This window comes from Bufo gargarizans, chromosome 11 (genome assembly GCF_014858855.1).
Source record: "Bufo gargarizans isolate SCDJY-AF-19 chromosome 11, ASM1485885v1, whole genome shotgun sequence".
Taxonomy (NCBI): Eukaryota; Metazoa; Chordata; class Amphibia; order Anura; family Bufonidae; genus Bufo; species Bufo gargarizans.
The window spans coordinates 9,280,406-9,304,636 of NC_058090.1; the positions used below are offsets into that span (position 1 = coordinate 9,280,406).

At 43.0% G+C, this 24,231-nt stretch overlaps 1 long non-coding RNA gene across 1 annotated transcript; it reads left to right on the forward strand.

The window, feature by feature from the left end:
• The first annotated feature begins 792 nt into the window (after positions 1–792).
• LOC122922245 lies at positions 793–23,973 on the forward strand. The gene is made up of 3 exons (XR_006387113.1): positions 793–928; positions 8,756–8,960; positions 22,046–23,973. It is a non-coding gene; the product is annotated as an uncharacterized LOC122922245 (long non-coding RNA).
• The last annotated feature ends 258 nt before the right edge of the window (positions 23,974–24,231 follow it).

Below are 24,231 nucleotides of genomic sequence, written 5' to 3' on the forward strand. Positions count from 1 at the left end.
TTACAACAGCTGGAGGGCCGCAGGTTGAGCATCCCTGTCCTAGCCATATGCCATCAATATCTGAGATAAGGCAACCCCTTTAAATAGGGTCTCCTCCACACCCTTGCAGAATTACAGGGTGAAACAGTTTTCTTCCTTCTGATAGAGGACGGTGTTAGGGTGTATTGCAAGGGCCTTGCAGAAACCTATGTGCTTGACACCAAAACATCCCCATTCTGGTGAATGGAAGTTTCTGCAACAAACCTGGCGTGTATGAATATCCTCTTGTCGTCCGTACATACTCTGCCGCCATGAAGTGCTTTAGCACACTAATTCGGATAGTTTCAGAAGTCTCATAGCAATGAATGGAGAGAGCAGTGCATCTGCGACCACCTCCCATTCACTGCAGCATGAGACGGGGCCCCGTTCTTGAGAAACAATCGGGTCCCAGAGGTGGAGCCCACTCCTATCGGACATTCATGGTATATCCTGTAGGCATATCATATATGTCTAAAGGGTAATATCCCTTTAAGGGCTCATGCATACTACTATATGTATTTTGCGGTCCGCAAAACACGGATCTGCAAAAAAAAAAGACATTCATGTGACATCCGTATTGCATCCGTTTTTTTGCGGATCCATTGAAGTGAATGGCTCCGCATACGGACCTGTAAAAACCCCGAACTGAAACGGAAATAAAATACGTTTGTGTGCATGAGCCCTAACTGTGTAATGGAATTGTAGTATTACCATTATATTCGGGAACTGCCAGTTGAGTAATTCCCTAACAGAATCATTACAGAGGTCATGCACCAGGGATGCACCTGAAGGGAATAATAATAATATGCAGACCGCCAGGCCAATGTCTGCACCCAGCCTGGCATTTTACCAGCAGCAGATTACAGGATTTCCTCTCCGGTGCATCTCCAGCTATACTCCAGGAGCAGCGGTAAGAGTTTGGCCGCTGTTCTCTCAGCTAAATAAAAAACAATGTGAGTTGATAAACAGAACTTGTACCGAGCAACAGAGAGAAGGAGAATTTCCTAAGTATTAGAAGGGAAAGAAGAGGCAAGAATCATACAGGATTTAGTTATATGGAAAATAACGTTAGTAGGTGGAGGGATATGGAGAAATATTACAGAGATGACAAAAACTTGGTGCATACTGAATTAGTCTCCATGAAGAGTTGAGTCACAGCAAGTACATGCAATTATCCTGTACTGATCCTGAGTTACATCCTGTATTATACTCCAGAGCTGCATTCACTATTCTGCTGGTGCAGTCACTGTGTACATACATTACTTATCCTGTACTGGTCCTGAGTTACATCCTGTATTATACCCCAGAGCTGCACTCACTATTCTGCTGGTGCAGTCACTGTGCACATACATTACTTATCCTGTACTGATCCTGAGTTACATCCTGTATTATACTCCAGAGCTGCACTCACTATTCTGCTGGTGGAGTCACTGTGTACATACATTACTTATCCTGTACTGGTCCTGAGTTATATCCTGTATTATACTCCAGAGCTGCACTCACTATTCTGCTGGTAGAGTCACTGTGTACACACATTACTTATCCTGTACTGATCCTGAGTTACATCCTGAATTATACTCCAGAGCTGCACTCACTATTCTGCTCGTGCAGTCACTGTGTACATACATTACTTATCCTGTACTGATCCTGAGTTACATCCTGTATTATACTCCAGAGCAGCACTCACTATTCTGCTGGTGCAGTCACTGTGCACATACATTACTTATCCTGTACTGATCCTGAGTTACATCCTGTATTATACTTCAGAGCTGCACTCACTATTCTGCTGGTGGAGTCACTGTGTACATACATTACTTATCCTGTACTGATCCTGAGTTACATCCTGTATTATACTCCAGAGCTGTACTCACTATTCTGCTGGTGAAGTCACTGTGTACGTACATTACTTATCCTGCACTGATCCTGAGTTACATCCTGTATTATACTCCAGAGCTGCACTCACTATTCTGATGGTGGAGTCACTGTGTACATACATTACTTATCCTCTATGGATCCTGAGTTACATCCTGTATTATACTCCAGAGCTGCACTCACTATTCTGCTGGTGGAGTCACTGTGTACATACATTACTTATCCTGTACTGATCCTGATTTACATCCTGTATTATACTCCAGAGCTGCACTCACTATTCTGCTGGTGTAGTCACTGTGTACATACATTACTTATCCTGTACTGATCCTGAGTTACATCCTGTATTATACTCCAGAGCTGCACTCACTATTCTGCTGGTGCAGTCACTGTGTACATACATCACTTATCCTGTACTCATCCTGAGTTACATCCTGACTCGTGACTCTTTTCAGGCTTCTTGTCTTTCCAATAATTATGTTATTAAAGGCTTTAAAATAGCCAAGTAGCATTACTCACCTCCACTGATCTCCCACTGCTGCTGTCCACTTCCTGTCCCAGCTCATCATCCCAGAGATGCCTACAAAGGTCCACTCCAGCAATCTCAGCCTTGCCAGTGACCCGCCTCTGCCAACCATTGGTTGAGTTTGCCTTTGCTGACATTTCAGGTATAGCAGGAGGGCACAGGGGGTAGAGAGCAGCATGGACGGAGCAGCAGCATGGCAGTGGATGGAGGTCAGTGGAGGTGAGTAACTTTAAAGTTTCTGATATGTTTTTTTATGACAATTTTTTTCATGAATATCCACTTTAACCATTGACTTGCCATTTAGGAATCTGCAGACGTTAGGTCCTGCTCCTGTAATAGCACTGGAGCTATAATGGTGTATTAGATTTCACCCACCTTTCCTAGAAACAGATACAAGATAAAGATTTCGATTTTGAGATAAATTTGGTGCTAAAAAACACTGGTTCACTATTTTTATACAGCTTTTTTTATTCTTACTCTGACAGTCCCTCGTGGACAAGGGATTTATTGTGAATTCCTTGCTCGTCAAAGGCTCTGAATGAGGTTGACTTTACATTCTGTGGTGGTCTAGGTCAGTGAAGGGATCAATGGCAATGCATTTCTTGGTGGGAAGAAGGACCTCCAGGACAAATGTCCTGTTTCCCACTCCCTAAAACCACTCTGTACCTTATTCTATCCAGCACTTTTACCACCAATGTTCTCCACCTCGTGGCTCTGGGGGTAACAATACGTGGTGCAGAGGAAGCAGTCCTACCTGAGGTCTGGTGTATAAGGGGGTCTTAGGACCCTATTTGCCACCAGAAAATTCACTATTACACCAGGCACAATGCTTTGTAGGGCTAGCTCAGCTAAAGGTAATAATACCCTTCATGTAGCAATCTGCTGCTCCATTCTAGAGAAAAAGTATTTTCAATCCATATGCAAATGATCAGTTAAGTGCACTGAGGGCGGGCCCAAGCCACTCTGTGCACCGTTGCTCCTCCTCCTTTCTATGCCAGCCCCTCCCTCACCCCAGGTTTCTGCATAGTCATCTTGCCTGATTCTGTCAATCAAGAAGGACAGGTAGGCACTGGCATAATGAAGTAGGAGGAGCAGGGGGGGCACAGATTCATTTATGCCCGCCCTCTGTGCACTTCAAGGATCAACAGATCACTAAGTGAAAGATATTACATTCAGAATTGCTAGCCCTACAAAGCATTTCCTGGTGACAGGTTCCCTTTTAGTCTCTGCTTTGGTTCTCCAGAGATGTGAAACTACAACTACCAGCATGCCCTGACAGCCAGGTGTAATCTCACAGCCAGGGGCGTTGCTAGGGTCTGCAAACATCCGGGGGACAAGCCCACTTTATTAAGCCCCCGTGAAGCCACGCCCCCATCCCATGTAGCAGCTGTAGGTCACCGGTCTCGCGGGATCACGCGCCGCAGGATGGGATTGTGCACCGAAGTGACTGAAGTTGAAGTCATGCCCATTTAGCCAGCAGAACAAGTACAAGGGGGATGAGGGGGTGACCTGTGGGGTTGCCCAGACGGCTAGACCCTTCACAGTAGTTATTAACCCCTTTCAGCAGTCCCCCCTTCACAGTAGTTATTAACCCCTTTCAGCAGTCCCCCCTTCAGTGAATGGAGGACTGCTGAAAGGGGTTAATAACTACTGTGAAGGGCCTAGCCGTCTGGGCAACCCCACAGGTCACCCCCTCATCCCCCTTGTACTTGTTCCGCTGGCTGCGTGGGCATGAGTTCAACTTGAGTCACTTCGGTGCACAATCCCATCCTGCGGCGCGTGATCCCGCGAGACCCGTGACCTACAGCGGCAGGTCTCGCGGGATCACACACTGCAGGACGGGATCGCCCACCGAAGTGATTGAACTCATGCCCGCGCAGCCCGCAAGTAGCGGAACAAGTTCAGGGGGGGTGGGGCCAGCATAACATTCGGGGCACTGGACAAAACATGTTTTGACCTAACGACGCCCCTGCTCACATCACATAGAGAGAAACAGGTTAGAAACCGTAGGCTATAACGTATTTTATGGAAATGCAGCTGGAATAATATCTATAATGAGCAGCAGATGGCGCTCAAATCATCACGCACTGTGAATTTATAGACTTGTGATGATGTCATCTATGAATGTGCTGCCGCTGACCCTCACAGTGCTTCACTTTCTTCTAACCACTTGTCACAGTGTATGACAGTGAATACGGTACGTTTCTCATCTGACACAGACGTGTCTGGTGATGGAGCATATTCACTTGTCTTCGATATATTCATTATTAGTGTTGATCGCAAATATTCTAATCGCTAATTTTTAGCACGAATATCGGCACTTCGAGAATTCGCGAAAATCTAGAATATAGTGCTATATATTCATAATCGCAAATATTGTTTTTTTTCATCTGTAACCTCCCTTCTTGCTTGTGGGCCAATGAGAAGGCTGCAATGTCTTTGTCTGAGCTTAGCAACATCCCTAGCAACCAATAGGAAAGCAGCCTCCCCCTTACTATATAAGAACCTCCCCAGCAGCCATTTTCTGCTGTTTTTTTGCAGTTCTTAGAGAGAGAGAGCAGTGACATTGCTGTGCTCTGTGCTTTGCAGACTCATCTGGATCCTTATCCAAAACATTAGATAGTTAGTTAGTTAGCTTATATATATAAGACTTCGTTCACATCAGCGTTCAGCTTTTCCGTTCTCCTACTCCGTTATAGGAGCAGGAAAAACGGAAAGGCTGAACGCTTATGTGAACGAAGCCTAATACAGATAGTCAGTGTTGGTTATATCCTGATATAGTGGAGCTGATAGGTTCCAGTGCAGGGTGTTAGGTAGTGTGATAGGGATTACTGTTTCTCTGCTGTCCATACATACATGCTACAGACATAGTGCTGAGATGTAACAACAATACTTAGTGCACCAATCAGTAATATGTAGTCAGACCTGATAAAATGTGAAGTTGCATGCATTGCGCCAAAAATATGCGCATCATTAGTGCCGATTTGCACAATCGCGAATATATTGGAGCACTCTATCAGGAGTTCTTCCTCACAGTCACGAAAGTTGCTGCCAACCATTTTCTCCAGTCTCAGGAAACTTCTAGCAGCTTGGCAAATGTAGCAAAAGTGACCCACGCTAATTACATTGCCGATTTTCGCAATCAAGAAAATAATGACTGTAGATCACGAATTCTAGAATTCATGAATTTATGGCAAATATTAGGCCATAAATTCGTGGAATATCATGAAAACAAATATTGCCTATGTCGCTCATCACTATTTATTATACATTGGGATCAGTGACATCACCCAACTTAGCATGATGATGTCACTTAAATCTTAACTCCACAGCTGTAACTTGTTCGCTTGTCAGTCCATTTTGCGGGCTTCGGTACTCTAGGCAACCAGTTCAATTCTTGTCTGGGTGACCAGTGGCCACCATTTGGGCACAGAAAACGACATACAGTCAGGTCCATAAATATTGTAACATCAATGCAATTCTAACATTTTTGGCTCTATACACCACCACAATGGATTTGAAATGAAACGAACAAGATGTGCTTTACCTGCAGACTGTCAGCTTTCATTTGAGGGTATTTACATCCAAATCAGGTGAACGGTGCAGGAATTACAGCAGTTTGCATCTGTGCCTCCCACTTGTTAAGGGACCAAAAGTAATGGGACAATTGGCTTCTCAGCTGTTCCATGGCCGGTGTGTGTTATTCCCTCATTATCCCAATTACAATGAGCAGATAACAGGTCCAGAGGTCATTTACAGTCTGCTATTTGCATTTGGAATCTGTTGCTGTCAACTCTCAAGATGAGATCCAAAGAGCGGTCACTATCAGTGAAGCCATCATTAGGCTGAAAAAAACACAACAAACCCATCAGAGAGATAGCAAAAACATTAGGCGCGGCCAAAACAACTGTTTTCTTAAAATGAAGGAACGCACCGGTGAGCTCAGCAACACCAAAAGACCCGGAAGACCGCGGAAAACAACTGTGGTGGATGACCGAAGAATTCTTCCCCTGGTGAAGAAAACACCCTTCACAACAGTTGGCCAGATCAGGAACACTCTCCAGGAGGTAGGTGTATGTGTGTCAAAGTCAACAATCAGGAGAAGACTTCACCAGAGTGAATACAGAGGGTTCACCACAAGATGGAAACCATTGGTGAGCCTCAAAAACAGGAAGGCCAGATTAGAGTTTGCCAAACGACATCTAAAAAAGCCTTCACAGTTCTGGAACAACATCCTATGGACAGATGAGACCAAGATCAACTTGTACCAGAGTGATGGGAAGAGAAGAGTATGGAGAAGGAAAGGAACTGCTCATGATCCTAAGCATACCACCTCATCAGTGAAGCATGGTGGTGGTAGTGTCATGGCGTGGGCATGTATGGCTGCCAATGGAACTGCTTCTCTTGTATTTATTGATGATGTGACTGCTGACAAAAGCAGCAGGATGAATTCTGAAGTGTTTCGGGCAATATTATCTGCTCCTATTCAGCCAAATGCTTCAGAACTCATTGGACGGCGCTTCACAGTGCAGATGGACAATGACCCAAAGCATACTGCAAAAGCAACCAAAGAGTTTTTAAGGGAAAGAAGTGGAATGTTCTGCAATGGCCGAGTCAATCACCGGACCTGAATCCGATTGAGCATGCATTTCACTTGCTGAAGACAAAACTGAAGGGAAAATGCCCCAAGAACAAGCAGGAACTGAAGACAGTTGCAGTAGAGGCCGGGCAGAGCATCACCAGGGATGAAACCCAGCGTCTGGTGATGTCTATGCGTTCCAGACTTCAGGCTGTAATTGACTGCAAAGGATTTGCAACCAAGTATTAAAAAGTGAAAGTTTGATTTATGATTATTATTCTGTCCCATTACTTTTGGTCCCTTAACAGGTGGGAGGCACAGATGCAAACTGTTGTAATTCCTGCACCGTTCACCTGATTTGGATGTAAATCCCCTCAAATGAAAGCTGACAGTCTGCAGGTAAAGCACATCTTGTTTGTTTCATTTCAAATCCATTGTGGTGGTGTATAGAGCCAAAAATGTTAGAATTGTGGCGATGTTCCAATATTTATGGACCTGACTGTATGTAGTCACAGGAAGTCCACTCTACCGTACAATAGCTTAACCCAAAAAGTAGAACCACACATGTAGTATAGAAAATTATCTTTATTACACATAATTGTTACACACAAATCATACAATACGATATAAAATTTGCGGGTGAAGGCTACAGAGCAAGAATCATAGCCCTAATGGGTCTATTATACATGTACATGATGATGATACATACACAACAATAATTGGCACATAATAAAGTGCTTCTACAATAATAAAGCGTAATCATCTATAGCCGGTACAACAGAAGAGAGTCCAGAACTCATCTCACATAGTCAAAACATACCCAGGTTCCCCCCAAAAGTATGGTCCAAATCCCATGGCTCCAACTCAGGAAAACCCCGGTAAGTGTGACCAGCAGCAGTTAGAGTGATATGAACAGTCACTGACCGACGCAAACAGTATACTAACCCTAGTATCCGTGGGGAGGAAGGGGACGACTCCCTGACGTACGTTTCGCCTTAGCTTTGTCCAAGGGAATGAGTTGCTACTCACAATATAAGCCCGGTACCCAGCTGGGATCATTCCGCAGTAATTTGTGTACTCCAATCAATAGCCGTCCAGGAAAGAAAAGAAGGGGGTGTGTACAAGCGGACCAAACCACCCATCGCCATCCTCCCACCCACTTAGCTCACCTTGTGTATACCCCTGAATGCGGGAGGCGCTGCACCAACAGAGCACACAGTGTCCATGAGTGGGCGCAGAGGACGCGGCACCAGCTGAGCGCACAGTTCCGGCCACCTGACCCTCTCATGTCGCCCTCACGTGACCGGTCACATAATCGGACATACCGCGCATGCGCCATACCAGCGCATCGGCCAGCAACGCCTCCGCTTCTCCCAGCAAAGGGGCCTGGACAACCAATAGGTTAGTGTGACTGGGGATCATGATATATATAAAAAGTGGTCACATACATGAAGATTAAGAGGTTCCTATATCCACCGGTCTCCCAAACTACCACCGTAAAGTATAAATAAGTGTACATACATGTCAAACAGATATACATGAAAAGAGTAATACATATTAAATACATAATTACATATATAAATCCAAAGTAACCTATACATCCATGAATAGCTCCTGATCCCGGGTCGAGCGGTGTTATAACCACGGAGATTTTATATTGTTTTATGCCTATTGATCTTATACCTTTGCGAGTATAATAAAAGCTATTACCATTGGAAACATCGGCGGACCTTCACTATGTGCCTGCACCTTTATATCTACAGAGGGGTGGTTTTGTGACCGAGATGATCCTCCTGTGGAACCTCGTTGTTTGGCATCATCTAAAAGCTGTCGTATCCTATCTTGATCAAGACCTTCGAATTACCGCCAAGTGAGGCCGCGCGACACCTTCTTTGAACCGTCTGTTGAATGTGAACAAGCCCGCTTCACACGGTGGTCTGCGAGGCCAAAAAAGAAGAAAACACAGTGGTGAACTTTACCATTTTTTTATTTTAATTTAAATTTTTTTTAATTTTAAATTTTTTGTTTTGTTATATTATTTGTTATATATTTAGTTTAATTGAAGAGACAGACTATTATCCACCTGACCCGGCCACTGCATTAAAGTGGCGTCAGCGTACCCGTATCCTGGCTATTGCACGTGTGCCCCCAGAATGCCGCTTTGTCCCCATTGACTATAATGGGCGTAGTTCCAGCGGAGGCACGGCAAGAGGCTTCCGGAAAAAATGTCGGACATGTTGTAGCTTTATTCTGTAGCAGCCTCTCACCGTGCCTCCGCCGGAACTCCGCCCCGCCCCCATTATAGTCAATAGGGACGGAGCGGCAGTCTGGGGGCACACAGTCACTAGCGTCAGGACGGATCCAACAGGCTGTTCACCCGACGGAACAGCCTGCCGGAGGTCCGTGCCGCTAGTGTGAAAGTAGCCTTACTGTGGCTTTAAATGTAACGTTTCGGCCATGTGGCCTTCTTCAGACTAATGCCGCTGGTGAGAGAGAGAATAGACATTGAGCGCAGTGTGGAATGCTGAAATGTGGGTATACCGCTGGTGAGAGAAGCGCTGGGGTAAATGGAGAAGGGTATGATGTTTAAATGGTAACGCGACACCAACTTCCCCCCAGTGCCACCAGCTTTTGCCCCCAGCTTTCCCCCCAGTGCCTGACGTCACACAGCGTCGGGTCATAGTGCGCGCTTACGTGCACTATGACCTGACGTTGTATCCGGAAGAAAGTGAAACGCGGTGCAGCCTGGCGGGTGACCACGGAGCACTAAGTAATAGCAAGCGCTTCACTACCACTCCGTGGTCACATGAGACAAACGAATCCTCAATGCCAAAGATTTTAGTAATCGTTTCAGCCCTAGAGGAGAATCTCCTTATATGATTATATATGTACAGCTATACATCTTAATAAGATGTAAAACTTATACCAGGCCAGCTCATATATACATACAGTACAGACCAAAAGTTTGGACACACCTTCTCATTCAAAGAGTTTTCTTTATTTTCATGACTATGAAAATTGTAGATTCACACTGAAGGCATCAAAACTATGAATTAACACATGTGGAATTATATACATAACAAAAAAGTGTGAAACAACTGAAAATATGTCATATTCTAGGTTCTTCAAAGTAGCCACCTTTTGCTTTGATTACTGCTTTGCACACTCTTGGCATTCTCTTGATGAGCTTCAAGAGGTAGTCACCTGAAATGGTCTTCCAACAGTCTTGAAGGAGTTCCCAGAGATGCTTAGCACTTGTTGGCCCTTTTGCCTTCACTCTGCGGTCCAGCTCACCCCGAACCATCTCGATTGGGTTCAGGTCCGGTGACTGTGGAGGCCAGGTCATCTGGCGCAGCACCCCATCACTCTCCTTCATGGTCAAATAGCCCTTACACAGCCTGGAGGTGTGTTTGGGGTCATTGTCCTGTTGAAAAACAAATGATGGTCCAACTAAACGCAAACCGGATGGAATAGCATGCCGCTGCAAGATGCTGTGGTAGCCATGCTGGTTCAGTATGCCTTCAATTTTGAATAAATCCCCAACAGTGTCACCAGCAAAGCACCCCCACACCATCACACCTCCTCCTCCATGCTTCACGGTGGGAACCAGGCATGTAGAGTCCATCCGTTCACCTTTTCTGCGTCGCACAAAGACACGGTGGTTGGAACCAAAGATCTCAAATTTGGACTCATCAGACCAAAGCACAGATTTCCACTGGTCTAATGTCCATTCCTTGTGTTCTTTAGCCCAAACAAGTCTCTTCTGCTTGTTGCCTGTCCTTAGCAGTGGTTTCCTAGCAGATATTCTACCATGAAGGCCTGATTCACACAGTCTCCTCTTAACAGTTGTTCTAGAGATGTGTCTGCTGCTAGAACTCTGTGTGGCATTGACCTGGTCTCTAATCTGAGCTGCTGTTAACCTGCGATTTCTGAGGCTGGTGACTCGGATGAATTTATCCTCCGCAGCAGAGGTGACTCTTGGTCTTCCTTTCCTGGGGCGGTCCGCATGTGAGCCAGTTTCTTTGTAGCGCTTGATGGTTTTTGTGACTGAACTTGGGGACACTTTCAAAGTATTCCCAATTTTTCGGACTGACTGACCTTCATTTCTTAAAGTAATGATGGCCACTCGTTTTTCTTTACTTAGCTGCTTTTTTCTTGCCATAATACAAATTCTAACAGTCTATTCAGTAGGACTATCAGCTGTGTATCCACCTGACTTCTCCACAACGCAACTGATGGTCCCAACCCCATTTATAAGGCAAGAAATCCCACTTATTAAACCTGACAGGGCACACCTGTGAAGTGAAGACCATTTCAGGTGACTACCTCTTGAAGCTCATCAAGAGAATGCCAAGAGTGTGCAAAGCAGTAATCAAAGCAAAAGGTGGCTACTTTGAAGAACCTAGAATATGACATATTTTCAGTTGTTTCACACTTTTTGATTATGTATATAATTCCACATGTGTTAATTCATAGTTTTGATGCCTTCAGTGTGAATCTACAATTTTCATAGTCATGAAAATAAAGAAAACTCTTTGAATGAGAAGGTGTGCCCAAACTTTTGGTCTGTACTGTATATATATATATATATATATAATAAGGTACCAACTACATTGGCTGCCTCGCTTCGTGTGGGCGGCGCGCTCTGCCTCTGGGTCTGGCTGGGTGGAGGTAGGCAATAGTGAAGAGAGTCTCAGCTCAGTTAGTAGTAGACGCGTTGCTGACTGGCTGGCAGACAGAGACTAGAGACGGACAGCGCCCAGCGCGAGGTGAGGCAGGTTGATGGGGTGAGTTAGAGCTGGGCAGTGGCAGTCAGACTCAGAAGAGTAGTGCTTGTGACTGGAGTGGCACCACAGTCTGCAGCACCCAGGTCCCGTCACGTCCCGCACTCCTCTGTTTCCGAGTAGTTGTCCCTGCCTGCAAAAAACTGAATTAGTTGGCCGGTGCAGCTGCAGCGCGCGCTAATGTAAGCGCGCAGTCACAGTGATCCAAACGTGGCCCTGCCTCCTTAAAGTGACCATGCCTGAGCGGTCCCGTCCCTTCTCCCATAACAACAAAAAAGGAGGCTTTCTGGCTGTCCGTCCTGGCCTTGCTCCGTCCTGGCCTTGCTCCAGGAGTCTAAAAAACTGACTGTCCGGCCTAAAACCGAATGTCTGGCCACCCTAGCAGCACAATATAGCGCCCCAGCAGAACCAAATACTAAAGTGCAGCACAATATACTGCCCCAGCAGAACCAAATACTAAAGTGCAGCACAATATACTGCCCCAGCAGAACCAAATACTAAAGTGCAGCACAATATACTGCCCCAGCAGAACCAAATACTAAAGTGCAGCACAATATACTGCCCCAGCAGAACCAAATACTAAAGTGCAGCACAATATACCGCCCCGGCAGAACCAAATACCACAGTGTGCAATGCCCGGACATCCTAGGGGTGATGTGCGTGAGCGTACCAGTGATAAGGTGCCGAGGATAGTAGTACTCACGGTTAAGTTGTCCCTTGGGGCCAGCAGTGCAGTGGATGGGAAGACAGCACAACATCTTCCGGGGCACTTTCGGTTACAGGGAACACCAACCAGATGGAAGTTGAAGTGCCCTTGATGGTGGTGGTGTTTTAAGTGCTTTGGTGGCTGGGCCCCTGGTTCGTGACGCCAGCATGGTAAGGTGCAATGAGGAGATGAAGTGGAATGATGAAAGAGGCAGTAGTTGAACCAAACAGGAACTTTACTTGGCAGTTGTAGTCTTGCAGTGAATAGCATTTGGTGGCAGCACTTTATATTGCATGAAATTGGCAAAGATCATAAAGCTGCAAATTCCCATTAGCAGGCTCTGTGAGGACGCTGTATGTAGGTTCTAGCTCAACTTACTTATGTATGAGTGGTGAAGATACTCTACTTGGTTCCTGGTCTTGCTCAGGCTTTCTATCCTTGCAATAATATTAATAGTAAACATAACTTTGTACTTAGTTGTCAGGTGGTGTCCAGGTGCCGGAAGCTTCTCCTGGTCACTTGGTGCTGTGGAGTCCTTAAGCTGGGAATGCTCTAACCTCCACAAGTTCAAGTAGATTAACTCCTGGGGCCAAGACCAGGAGGACAGAGTCTGTCTCCTCTCCTCCCTCCTTCTAACTGCTCTCTCCCCACACTCTCTAACTTCCTGTGACTGGCCTATTTTAAATGATGTAATAGAGACCTCTAGTGTTGGCAAAGTGTAGTGCGGTTGAACAGCCTGAAATAGGAATTTAGCAGCATATGATAAAGGCAAATACAGTAATGAGTGCAAAATGACATGAAATGGAAATAGTATTTTGGAGTGGCCCATACACACATAAGTGGGACACTACAAGTGCAGTACAATATACTGCCCCAGCAGAACCAGATACCACAGTGCTGCATAATGTATTGCCCTAGCAGAACTAGATACTACAATGCAGCATAATGTACTGCCCCAGCAGAACCAAATACTAGAGTGCAGCACACTATACTGTCCCTGCAGAACCAGATACCACAGTGCAGCATAATGTACTGTCCCTGCAGAACCAAATACCACAGTGCAGCACAATATAGTGTCCCAGTAGAACTTCTGCTGCACTGTGGTATTTGGTTCTGCTGCATATGAATTAGGCCTAATTAAGATGTGGAGGAAGGGGCTGAGGAGGGAAAGTGTGGGGCATAACAGAAATCCAGTCCTACCTTCAGCAGCTGCCTGGTTATACAGGAGACTATAGTACCACATACTGTACCTCTTACATCCAGTGATGTCTTCTCGGTTGCAGACGTTCTCTTTCTTCATCTTCTGCATTTGCTCAAGAAATGACGCCCAGACTTGTCTCTGAAGAGTTTACCACACTGACATCTTAGGTTCCTCACTTTTCCATCATCTTCCTCACCTTCTCAACACAAACTCCCCCTCCTGGTGCCCCAACAGAGTCCTCCTGCTGCTACCCCCAATACTCCCCAAAGCCCCCAAATACTATACTGCTGAAAAATAGTGCCCCAGTAGTAATAATGCCCCAATAGTACCTACAGCAATAATAACACCCCCTATAGTTCCCTCACTAATAATAACATCCCCTAAAATGCCCCCAGTAATATTAAAGCCCCTATTGGACCTCTAGTAATAATAATGCCCCTATTGTGCCCCCAGTAATAATAATGGCCCTAAAATGACCCTAGTAATAAAAATTTCCAATAGTGTCCCTCTATTAATAATGACCCCTATTGTTCCCCAGTAATAATCAAGCTTCCTGTGTTAAAAAAAATCCCCTATAGTATCCCAGTATTAAAATACCTCTAGTAATGCCCTGTATAGTGTCCCCAGTATTGAAAATTAAAAATTCTTCCATAGTGCCCCAAAAATAAAAGAAATTCCCAATAATGCCCCCTATAGTGCCCCTATAGTATCTCAGTAATGCCACCATAGTGCTCCCAGTGACTGTGTCTGCCTACAGTGCCCCCCAGGACTAATGCCCCCATAGCACTGCTAATAATGTCTCCTATAATAGACCAGTAATGCCCTCATGTAGTACTGTTAGTAATGTCCCCTATAGTGGACAAGCAATGCTCCCACATTATACTCCACCTCTCGTGGTGCAGGTCACAAGTCTTTTTCAGCCTGCAGCCTAAAACTCCTTTGTCGTGGCACAGGTGGTTGCGGTGACATAATCACCTCCCAACCTCCTGCACCATTTTGCTGCCTAGTGGCCTGAATCTTATGAGGGTGAACGATCGGGCAAGGAGTCATTTGCTCCCCTTCCCCGTTGCAGTATTCAGCTCTATTGCCATCCTGAAGATGGTGATATAGTTGAATTGAGGAGGAGGACCTGCCAGGCAAGTAGATTGGTGGGGTCTATGGCCAGTCCACCCCTGTTGACTCTCCATAGTACACTTGGATGGTCATGCTACCATCTGCCATTTGCCACTTTGGCAAAGTTGGAGGTTTTCTGACCCTCCCTTCATGGACCCAAGCATAAACTTACCTGCTCCCTGTTGCTCAAGTCTAGCAACTTCTGTCTGCCACAATTTGGTACGCGCATGTAAACTTCCAGCATAGATGAAGTCACGTGTGCCGCTGCAGCCAATGACTGGCCACAGTTGTGACATGTCCCCCACAGCAGCATATGCAGCGACTAAAGCATAGTGAAGAGACCGCTGGGATGCAGAAAAGTATGTTTGAGTCCACAGGTCCGGTGGGGAAGGGTCAGAATTTAAAAACTTATGGAAAAGCTGGGCAACCCTTTTACCACTGAAGACCAAATGGTAAAACACTGGAATGGAATGGAAAAAGGCCATGGAGATATTAGTGGATGGCCACGTTAATTTTACAAACCGGATTCCCAAAAAGTTGGGACACTATACAAATCGTGAATAATACTGAATGCAATGATGTGGAGGTGCCAACTTCTAATATTTTATTCAGAATAGAACATAAATCACGGAACAAAAGTTTAAACTGAGAAAATGCACCATTTTAAGGGAAAAATATGTTGAATCAGAATTTCATGGTGTCAACAAATCCCCAAAAAGTTGGGACAAGGCCATTTTCACCACTGTGTGGCATCTCCCCTTCTTCTTACAACGCTCAACAGATGTCTGGGGACCGAGGAGACCAGTTTCTCAAGTTTAGAAATAGGAATGCTCTCCCATTCTTGTCTAATACAGGCCTCTAACTGTTCAATCGTCTTGGGCCTTCTTTGTTGCACCTTCCTCTTGATGATGCGCCAAATGTTCTCTATAGGTGAAAGATCTGGACTGCAGACTGGCCATTTCAGTACCCGGATGCTTCTCCTACGCAGCCATGATGTTGTGATTGCTGCAGAATGTGGTCTGGCATTATCTTGTTGAAAAATGCAGGGTCTTCCCTGAAAGAGATGATGTCTGGATGGGAGCAGATGTTGCTCTAGAACCTGAATATATTTTTCTGCATTGATGGTGCCTTTCCAGACATGCAAGCTGCCCATGCCACACGCACTCATGCAACCCCATACCATCAGAGATGCAGGCTTCTGAACTGAGCATTGATAACAACTTGGGTTGTCCTTGTCCTCTTTGGTCCGGATGACATGGCGTCCCAGATTTCCAGAAAGAACTTCGAATCGTGACTCGTCTGACCACAGAACAGTCTTCCATTTTGCCACACTCCATTTTAAATGATCCCTGGCCCAGTGAAAACGCCTGAGCTTGTGGATCTTGCTTAGAAATGGCTTCTTCTTTGCACTGTAGAGTTTCAGCTGGCAACGGCGGATGGCACGGTGGATTGTGTTCACTGACAATGGTTTCTGGAAGTATTCCTGAGCCCATTCTGGGATTTCCTTTACAGCAGCATTCCTGTTTGTGGTGCAGTGTCGTTTAAGGGCCCGGAGATCACGGGCATCCAGTATGGTTTTACGGCCTTGACCCTTACGCACAGAGATTGTTCCAGATTCTCTGAATCTTCGCATGATGTTATGCACAGTTGATGATGATAGATGCAAAGTCTTTGCAATTTTTCGCTGGGTAACACCTTTCTGATATTGCTCCACTATCTTTCTGCACAACACTGTGGGAATTGGTGATCCTCTACCCATCTTGGCTTCTGAGAGACACTGCCACTCTGAGAAGCTCTTTTTATACCCAATCATGTTGCCAATTGACCTAATTAGTGTAATTGGTCTTCCAGCTCTTCGTTATGCTCAAATTTACTTTTTCCAGCCTCTTATTGCTACTTGTCCTAACTTTTTTGGGATTTGTTGACACCGTGAAAATTTGAATCAACTTATTTTTCCTTTAAAATGATACATTTACTCGGATTAAACGTTTGATCTGTCATCTACGTTCTATTACAGATAAAATATTGACATTTGCCATCTCCACATCATTGCATTCAGTTTTTATTCACAATTTGTTTAGTGTCCCAACTTTTTGGGAATCCGGTTTGTAGCAACCAATGCCAGGCAGCTGCTGCCAAGGACACTTGTCAGGCCACACATGGAATATGACATAAGGTTCTGGGTTCCTGTGTGTAGAAAAGACATAGAAGACCCTAATCTTTTCACAATATAACCATTTAGGTGGTGGACAATGAAATCTACAAGTAAAGAGGACAGTTATTAGTGTCTACCGTCATTGGCCAGCATTACCCAAGCTAAAGTAAGGGGGTTGTCCACATTCAATAAAAGAAGATTCTCCAAGGTTGACACCACTAATAGGTTCATCCAAAGCCCAGGCAATGCAGGGAAAAGCCATGAAATAATAAAAGCAGCATTGCGTGAAGATGGCATGTCAACCTGTGACCACTACAGCCAATCACTGAAGTGAAAGGGTCTAGGTCAGGGGTGCACAACCTGCGGCCCGGGGGCCACATGCGGCCCTCGATACCATTCTGTGCGGCCCCCAAACATCTGGTAAAAGACATGTATATCTATGTCTTATGGCTTTTTACATGCATCTTTCATGTATTCTCCTATTAGATGGGAGTCCTGGAACTGTAACTAAACATTTATAGAATATACTGTATGTTCAATATGCCAAAAATACAGTATTTCAGTTGGTAATACCCCTTTAAGTTTAATTTTCAGCCCTTGGAATTGGTTCAGGCTGACAATGTGGCCCCCAACCAGAAAAGGTTGTGCACCACTGGTCTAGGTGCTCCAAAGAACTGTCAAACTTTTAGATGCTTTTGTGGAGTTTTCCTTTACATATTAAACTACTTTCACATTAGCGTTTTTTGTGGATCCATCATGGATCTGCAAAAACGCTTCCAATAATACAACCGCATGCATCCGTCATGAACAGTCGGTTGTACTATGTCTTCTATAGCCATGACGGATCCGTCTTGAACACCATTAAAAGTCAATGGGGGACGAATCCGTTTTCTATTGTGTCAGAGAAAATGGATCCGTCCCCATTGACTTACATTGTGTGCCAGAACGGAACCGTCTCGCTCCGTACCACATGACGGACAGAAAAACGCCGCGGGCAGTGTTTTGGTGTCCGCCTCCAGAGCGGAATGATGACTGATCGGAGGCAAACTGATGCATTCTGAGCGGATCCTTTTCCATTCAGAATGCATTAGGGCAAAACTGACCCGTTTTGGAACCGCTTGTGAGAGCCCATGACGGATCTCAGAAACGGAAAGCCCAAACGCCAGTGTGAAAGTAGCTTGAGATGAAACATTTTTTTTAACCAATCCATCCAAAAGTTAAGTCCATTAGCTAGGTATGACACCAACTGAATGAAGATTCTCTATAGGATTCACAAGCCTCTTATATATTTCTGTAGAGTTTATCTTGAAGTATGATATGAGCCAAGACTAATGTTATTATAAAGATTTAACAAAACCCACAGTTATCCTAAGAAGGACAAGTGTCTGTCATAATCGACTAACCCAACCAAAATGGATATGATTTGGCCAGTAATTGCCCATTACAATTCAGTCTCTCAGTTCCATCAAGATAAAAATGTCACTACAGTCAGGTGTTCTACCGCACTAAATGGATTCACCACCTAAATCTACAAGGATAATGTACATCGGATGCCATAAGCTGAGACATTCCACCATTCTTCAGCTGTAAGGACCTAAGTGACTTAAAGTCCCAGCCTTAAAATCTTCTGTAGAATTTCCCTTTAGGTATTACATGACCAACATTGTTTTTAATAATGTAGACGGAACAAAACCAAAACCCACAGTTATTCTAAGAAGGACATCTGATCCACCAACAAAACTATAGACATTATTGGTTAGCGGAGCAGAAACGTTTGCTTAGTACCAGGCCCCGGAGCTTAATTGTTTCAGAAGCTTCTATGGAAAATGCAGAGCGAGTTCTCCAGACATTATTCATTTTGTAATAAAAACATCAAATCTACGGCCCTGACTTAGTCCATTATAATACGTTGGGTTGGACTGTCTCCCAGATGTTTCCTCCTCATTCTCTCTCTTTCCACATTTCTCCACTTTTTGAGTTCATGTTCAGCAAAAATTAGAGGTTTTAACATGATTACAACTTAATGTGTGAATTATGGCGTCTAATATGCTGTTAATGTTCTAGAATCTGCCCTATTTGTGTCTACTCTGGCATTCAGATGTCTCCAATGTGCTGAAATATAACTAACCCTCAGTGTCTTGGTAATTCAATAACAAGAGGGGAAAGAAAAAGACTGTCTATTTGGAATTCCTACATTTTTTTCTATCTAATAATTACCCATAATTATTATTATTATTCTTAAATAATAATTTTAGAAAACATGAAATTGTAGCCAAAATATTGCTCCTATGTAAAGTATATAACTACTGTAATACTGCCTCCTAATATAACTACTATAATACTGCTCCTATGTTCAAGAATATAACTACTCTAATACTACATCCTATGTATAGGAATATATCTACTATAATACTGCTCCTATGTACAAGAATATAACTACTATAATACTGCTCCTATGTACAAGAATATAACTACTATAATACTGCTCCTATGTACAAGAATATAACTACTATAATACTGCCTCCTATGTACAAGAATATAACTACTATAATACTGCTCCTATGTACAAGATTGTAACTACTATAATACTGCTCCTATGTACATGAATATAACTACTATAATACTGCTCCTATGTACATGAATATAACTACTATAATACTGCCCCTATGTACAAGAATATAACTGCTATAATACTGCCTCCTATATACAAGAATATAACTACTAAAATACTGCTCCTATGTACATGAATATAACTACTATAATACTGCCCCTATGTACAAGAATATAACTGCTATAATACTGCCTCCTATATACAAGAATATAACTACTATAATACTGCTCATATGTGCAACAATATAACTACTATAATACTGCTCCTATGTACAAGAATATAACTACTATAATACTGCACCTATGTACATGAATATAACTACTATAATACTGCTCCTATGTACAAGGATATAACTACTATAATACTGTTCTTATGTACAAGAATATAACTGCTATAATACTGCTCTTATGTACAAGAATATAACTACTATAATACTGCTCCTATGTACAAGAATATAACTACTATAATACTGCTCCTATGTACAAGAATATAACTACTATAATACTACCTCCTATGTACAAAAATATAACTGCTATAATACTGCCTCCTATGTACAAGAATATAACTACTATAATACTGCTCCTATGTACAAGGATATAACTACTATAATACTGTTCTTATGCACAAGAATATAACTGCTATAATACTGCTCCTATGTACAAGAATATAACTACTATAATACTGCTCCTATGTACAAGAATATAACTACTATAATACTGCCTCCTATGTACAAGACTATAACTACTATAACACTGCCTCCTATGTACAAGAATATAACTACTATAATACTGCCTCCTATGTACAAGAATATAACTACTATAATACTACCTCCTATGTACAAAAATATAACTGCTATAATACTTCCTCCTATGTACAAGGATATAACTACTATAATACTGTTCTTATGCACAAGAATATAACTGCTATAATACTGCTCCTATGTACAAGAATATAGCTACTATAATACTGCTCCTATGTACAAGAATATAACTACTATAATACTGCTCCTATGTACAAGAATATAACTACTATAATACTGCTCCTATGTACAAGAATATAACTACTATAATACTGCCTCCTATGTACAAGAATATAACTACTATAATACTGCTCCTATGTACAAGATTGTAACTACTATAATACTGCTCCTATGTACATGAATATAACTACTATAATACTGCTTCTATGTACAAGAATATAACTACTATAATACTGCTCCCTATGTACAAGAATATCACTACTATAATACTGCTCCTATGTACAAGAATATAACTACTATAATACTACTCCTATGTACAAGAATATAACTACTATAATACTGCTCCTATGTACAAGAATATAACTACTATAATACTGCTCCTATGTACAAGAATATAACTACTATAATACTGCTCCTATGTACAAGAATATAACTACTATAATACTGCCTCCTATGTACAAGAATATAACTACTATAATACTGCTTCTATGTACAAGAATATAACTACTATAATACTGCTCCCTATGTACAAGAATATCACTACTATAATACTGCTCCTATGTACAAGAATATAACTACTATAATACTGCTCCTATGTACAAGAATATAACTACTATAATACTGCCTCCTATGTACAAGAAAATAACTACTATAATACTGCTCCTATGTACAAGAATATAACTACTATAACACTGCTCCTATGTACAAGAATATAACTACTATAATACTGCCTCCTATGTACAAGAATATAACTACTATAATACTGCCTCCTATGTATAAGAGTATAACTACTATAATACTGCCTCCTATGTATAAGAATATAACTACTATAATACTGCCTCCTATGTACAAGTATATAACTACTATAATACTGCCTCCTATGTACAAGAATATAACTACTATAATACTGCTCCTATGTACAAGAATATAACTACTATAATACTGCCTCCTATGTACAAGAAAATAACTACTATAATACTGCTCCTATGTACAAGGATATAACTACTATAATACTGCTCCTATGTACAAGAATATAACTACTATAACACTGCTCCTATGTACAAGAATATAACTACTATAATACTGCCTCCTATGTACAAGAATATAACTACTATAATACTGCCTCCTATGTATAAGAATATAACTACTATAATACTGCCTCCTATGTATAAGATTATAACTACTATAATACTGCCTCCTATGTACAAGTATATGAAGCTGATTAGAGATTCTTTGTGTTTATTTTTACAGAATTTCTTACTCATTCCTCAGTTCATATATTATTTAGATACATTTTTTCAGTGTTTAGGTTACGCACATGTTTCTGTACGTATTACTGTACCATTGTGATCTTGCTGCGGTCATTTGCTGCATTCTCACTGGGATGGAGAAGGTGGAGATGTCCTGGGGGTGTTGCTATGTGTGGAGCGTTGTGATGGTGGGATGTGTTTTCTTCTGGCAGTGAAATTCTCTTGCTGATTTTTCTCGCTTTTTTATGTAATAGATGTTCCTGTCACTCAGGAGTATTTCGGAGTAATGTCGGAGGATGAGGCTACATTAAACAGATGCTAGCACTGTGAGGAGTGACACCCTTGAAACGTAGGGATTGGCAGAACAAACGATGAGGACAAAGAGACTGCTCCAAATATTAACTCAGCCGTTAGATTCTGGCCAACGTCCACAGGGCCACGTTCCGAGGAAACCATAGACGGGACCCTGCACACAAAACTGACTCTTTCTCTGCTGGTTGCTCTCAGGTTTCTGCTTGCTCTGGGCAGAATCCTGGGGGTCTTAGTTGTAGACCCCATTTATGGAGATGGTCCTGGAGGTATGGGCCATTCTGACATGCAAATGGAAGGGAGGCAATGACATAAAAAGCAAACCTATATTATGCACAAAAAATTACCTCCCCAAATCTCCCTACGCTGAGGAAGGTCTCACAGCAACACAGAGTATTTCAGGGGAAGGGTAGGCCACATGACAGGGAGCAGAGTAATGATGTAAAGAGACTCTGACAGAGGAATGGAGAAAAATGGGAGGTCGCCAGCAGAAAGTCACATAATGGAAAGAGTGGGGTTCCAGCAGCACAGAGTATTTTAGGAGAACTGTGTGATGATCGGGTGGGACAATGGCCTTTCAAATCCTATGATATAGGACTGCATTCAACAGTGTCATGATGGAAGCCATGGAAAGTGGGGGTTGTGAAAGACTGGAAGTTACATAGTAGAAAGAGAAGAGTCCCAGCAGCACAAAGCATTTCAGGAGAACTGTATGATGATCGGATTGGACAATGGCCTTTCAAATCCTATGATATAGGACCGCATTCAACAGTGTCATGATGGAAGCCGTGGAAAGGGGGGGTTGTGAAAGACTGGAAGTTACATAGTGGAAATAGCAGAGTCCCAGCAGCACAAAGTATTTCAGGAGATCAGTGTGTTGGCAAATGACCTTTCAACTCGATGACATAGGGCTGCATACAACAGTGTCATGAAGGGAGCAGTGGGAAGTGAGGGGGCTTTACACGCTGGACGTTACGTAGTGGGAAAGAGCAGACTCCCAGCAGCACAGAGTATCTCAGGAGAATAGCATGCTGTGACCATCACTGGGTGTTTTAAGGCTTAAGTATCATTGCGGCCTCCTCCGGGGTGACACAGTATAGGCACACATCGAGGCGCCGTAATAAGAGGTTCTGCAGGGGTAGGAAATGTATAAAATGGTTGTAAACCGTCTCAGTAATGAAATATCACAGTCTACAGTTTAATAGGAAAATAAAGCCCTCGCAGGAGCGGAATCCGCCGTTACATCTGAATCACTGGCCCTGTGTCAGCTTCATTTGAACGCTCTGTAATAAAATAAAGAAAATATATTTAAAGTGTGTTCTCCGGTCCAAGGTATACAGAGCGCGAGGACGCCGCAGTACGTGGAAGCAGAACGCAACACTTCTAGCTGGGGGATATTTCAATGAATACACGCCGGCCCTGCCAATGTTTTTTTCCTATGGAATCTGTGAGCTCGGTGGAGGTTTGATGAGTATCGATGTACAGCGGGTGGTGGAACCCCTGTAGGAGGCTCCCAAAGGCCAACCACTCCTCCGCCTTTTATCCTTATACCCCTGTTTAACTCCAGCATAGTATATAGATCACTTCATAGTATATATATTTATTTATTTTTTTACTGGGAACTCCGTTTTTCACAAACAGAGCTCCAAATCCCCTGCAGTGACACACAGTAAAATTATACAATTGTAGTTCCCTGCAGTGGCCACTAGGGGAAGCGCTATACATTGCACCCAATAGTACAGTATGCAAGATGCTCCTGAGCTCCCCTAGTGGTGGCTGCAGGCAGACAGAAATGTATCGAAATTAGAAATGTATAGAAATTAGAATATTGCGCAAAGTTCATTTATTTCAGTAATGCAACTTAAAAGGTGAAACTAACATATGAGACTCATTACAGGCAAAGCGAGAGATTCCAAGCCTTTATTTGTTATAATTTGGATGATTATGGCTTGCAGCTTATGAAACCCCCAAAGTCACAATTTCAGGCCCCCTTTGCTCAGGGGGTATGGATTAATTAGCTGACTGATTTGAGCCTAGACTATTGAACCTTTTCACAATATTCTAATTTTAAGTTGCATTACTGAAATAAATGAACGTTTGCATGATATTCCAATTTTTCGAGTTTGACCTG